Consider the following 4035-nt stretch of genomic DNA (forward strand, 5'->3'; position numbering starts at 1 on the left):
CTTTGAACAGGAAGAATTTCCATAGCGACTTGGTGAGTGCAATCTGTTGGACCTGCCCCTGAAATCCAGCATTGTTCTGGGAGAAGCCCAAGCCACACGCAGAGGCGCTGCCATTCACAGCTGCAACCTTAGTTTAGTCTACAGCCAGCACTGATGCTCAGCTGTGTGAATGACCCACCTTGGAAGGTCAGCCTAAGAGTGCTTGGCTAGCTCCAGCACTACTTATGATCTGACTGCGACCGTGTGAGATGCTTAGGTGGGAACTGTGAGCCAGGAACCGAAGAGCAACAACAGCAGTAATAGCCCAGCCCAACAATGATAACCCTCTACAGCAGTGACAACCCACCCCAATGGAGGTGGTGGGCTGTTAAGAGGAAGTCTGGTAAGGTTGAGCTAAGGTTTGAAGCCCTGGAGACCCTAAAGAGACGGTAGGAGCCTCGCCTGCTCCCAGAACCAGGTCCCTATCCTGTAGCCACAGTCCACCCCACACCCCCATAGAGAGGTTTGTGTCCATCAGTTACACAGAGGCAGCACCCCAAGCCCTCCCACATGTAGATAAGCTCTCAGTCCAAGCCAATAGGAAGCACCTACTGTCAGACCCTGACCCACCCTAAAACTATATATAAGGATCCTATCCAGAAGGAATAAAGGTTTGTGAAAATTACTCCTGTCAGCTGTGAGCTTCTGTCATAGAGCTGGAACACGGCAGCCAGGGAAGAGACCCGTTCTCCCAAAGCCACCAGAAGCTACCCACTCCCCACTGCACCCCTCGCTAGTCAGCCTCCCGCTGGCTCAACCCAGCCCAACTCCATGCAGAGTGACTGGTATGGCGTCTTGGCGTAGTAGAAGTGGGAAGCAGAGGTGGAGGCAGCTGCAGCAGCAGTGGAGGCAATTTGCCCTCCCTGCTTGACTTCTCTCCCCTTTGCCTGAAGCCTCGAACCTGGCCCGGCCAGAGATCTCCATGGAAAGCCTCTAGTACACAGGCTCACACCACAACAATAACCCACTACAAAAATAACAACTCATCACAACCATAAACCCACCACAACAGCAACAAACCACCACAATAAAGTGCTGTGCTAAGCTGTTAAGTTCTGGAGTGGTGTGCAATGAAGAAACTGTTCATTGCCTTGTGTTCGTGACTCACTATCTTGGAGATGGCAATGTTAATATTCATTTATATTTAATTTTTGTTTTCAAAACAATATTATTTATTCTTTGAAAATTTTATACATTCACACAACATATTTTGATCATACCCATCTATCATCACCTTTTCCGACTCCCCTGGACCTGTCACCCACTGTGCTGGTTGGTTTTAGGTCAGCTTGACACAAGCTAGAGACATCTGAAAGAGGAAACCTTTACTGAGAAAATTTCTCCATAAGACCTGGCTGTAAGGGATTTCCTTAATTAGTGATTGATGGGGGAGGGCCCAGCCCATTGTGGGTGGTGCCATCCTGGGTCTGTGGTTCTGGGTTCTTTTTTGTTTGTTTTTTTGAGACAGGGTTCCTCTGTGTAGCCCTGGCTGTCCTGGAACTCACTCTGTAGACCAGGCTGGCCTCGAGCTCAAAAATCCGCCTGCCTCTGCCTCCCTAGTGCTGGGATTAAAGGTATGCGCCACCACTGCCTGGCGCCTGGCTGGTTCTGGGTTCTACAAGAATGCAGGCTGAGCAAGCAATGAGGAGCAAGCCAGTAGGCAGTACCCCTCCTTGGCCTCGGAGTCAGCTGCTGCCTCCAGGTTCCTGACCTGTTTGAGTTCCTGTTATGACAAATAAATACTTTCCTCTCCAAGTTGATTTTGGTCTTGGTATTTCATCAAAGCAATAGTCCCCCAAACTAAGACACCCTATTAACTTCATGTCCTTCTTTGCTACAAATAATCCCGAGTGTTCAATTAGTGCTTCCCATATGAGCATGGGTATCAGGCCACTTACTGGGAGATATATACATACATATATACATATATATATATATATATATATACATACACATGTATAAATACATATACATACATACACACACATACATACATACACATACCTATACACACACACATATATATTGAGATAATTTCTTAATTTATATCCCAGGTCAACCTTGAATTCATAGTAATCCTGCATCAGCTTCTGGATGCTGAGATCATAGATATGTGCCACGTTACATTTAAATTTTTTGTGTATGTGTGTATGTGGTATATGTATGTATTTGCATGGGTGTCTGCATATATGTGTGTGTGTGTGCACATACATGTATGTGTATTCATGCTTAGGCCAGAGGTTGGAGTTGTCAGGTGTCTTCCTCTATCACTCTCCACTTCATTTTTTTGAAACAGGGTCTCCACTGAGTTTGAAAGCTCATTGGCCAGCTAGTTGGTTGGCCAGTGAGCACCAGGGATCTGCCTGTGTCTGTCCTCAGTGCTGGGGTTAAGAGAAGTGTTACCACGCTCAGCTTTTACATGGATTCTGGGGATCCTAATTCCGGCCTTTATAGCAGGCACTTAACTCACTGAGCTACCTTCTCAGCTGCTAGGTTGCTGGGCTGCATGCCTGCCTTGCCTCTGGGGGGCCTGGAGCGCCTCTGGAATGCTGCTCGCTCAGTCTGTGTTTTCCCAGGAGTGGGAAACAGTAGAGTGGGATGATCAATCGCTATGGTTTCCAGTCTCCTGGTCCGCTGGGAGTTGGGACCCAGGTTCCCAGTCCACACTTCCCCTCAGGGCATCCACAGTACAGGCAGGAAGGAGAAGGCAGAGCCTGGGCCAGGGGTGGAACCCAGTTTGATTCCAAGTGAGTGCCCCGAGAGTGTGGAGGGGCTGGGAGAGAGAAGGCTTTCTCCTCTTCTCCAGGAGATTTAGGCGGGGCTCTTTACCCCTCCACTCCCAACCCCATTCTTGATGAAAAAATGGTCCTTGCTTGTTCAAACTGCTTTATTAGATGGCAGATGTGAATGCATATACCTTACTCAGGGCGAACCAGGGATTAAATACCTTTTGGGGATAGGGACGCTCCTTGGTGGAACATTCGGGACCTACCTAGATACCTCATTAGAACGGAGAACTCCAGGTTTTTATGCTATGTGACTGACTGCCATGGTTCTCAGTGGGGTGTTGTGGTTACGTGTTCCAGAGCAGGTAGAGTTAGGTAGGGAGTTGGCCCCACTCCTACCGTTCTCAATCTGAGATTCATGGGGTTTGAACTCACTTAGTCTTACCAGTTCTTCTGTCTGGTGGCATAGTCCCACTTGCCCCACACTGCTGTGCATGTGTGTGTGTGTGTGTGTGCATGTAATAACTTTGAAACAAGTATATAGAATTTTATTTATTTATTTTCCAGCAGGTAAACATGTATTTCCATCCAACTATTGAAAAGTATAACTAGGAACAATAGGAAATGTGTCAAGAAGGAGAGAAGGAAGGGCAGTGCATGCCTATAGGTCTATCTCTGGGGAGACTGAGGCAGGTGGATCACCTGAGCCAGTGAGGTCAAGACCAGTGTGGACAACACATTGATGATGTATTTCAAGGAAAGAGAACAAGGTCCATGAGATGGTAGGTAAAGGTACATGTCACTGAGCCCTGAGACCCACATGGTGGAAGAAGAAAACCGAGCCCAGCAAACTGAACTCTGACCTTCATACTTACACAGTTGAAGCACACAAGCATTCACACACACACACACACACACACACACACACACACACACACACACACACACCAAATAAATAAACAGATGTAAACACGACAAAAAAAAAAAAAAACCCAGAGAGTAAAGAAACCACTTTTTCTTGGCCAGGGGATAATGTGAACACAGTCCCCCATACCATAAATCATGCAGTTGAATATCCTAGATTTGGGAAAATCACAGGGGTGAGCATACCCTAAGTACAATGGATGAGCCTCACCTGAGAAAACTACCTTCCTCACCATAGTGTCTCCCCTGCCAGGTAAGTATGAGAAACTATTGGTTTTTGTTTGTTTGTTTGTTTGTTTAAATTTCTTTTAAAATTTTTTTTTATTTTAAACTTTTATTGCATTAT

The 4035-nt window shown here is 46.6% G+C and overlaps 1 non-coding gene across 1 annotated transcript; it reads right to left on the minus strand.

Moving 5' to 3' along the window:
• Positions 1–3788: 3788 nt before the first annotated feature.
• On the minus strand, positions 3789–3950 carry LOC116104418. Its single transcript, XR_004123908.1, has one exon. It is a non-coding gene; the product is annotated as a U1 spliceosomal RNA (small nuclear RNA).
• Positions 3951–4035: the final 85 nt, after the last annotated feature.

This window comes from Mastomys coucha, unplaced genomic scaffold, assembly GCF_008632895.1.
Source record: "Mastomys coucha isolate ucsf_1 unplaced genomic scaffold, UCSF_Mcou_1 pScaffold21, whole genome shotgun sequence".
In the NCBI taxonomy this organism is placed as follows: Eukaryota; Metazoa; Chordata; class Mammalia; order Rodentia; family Muridae; genus Mastomys; species Mastomys coucha.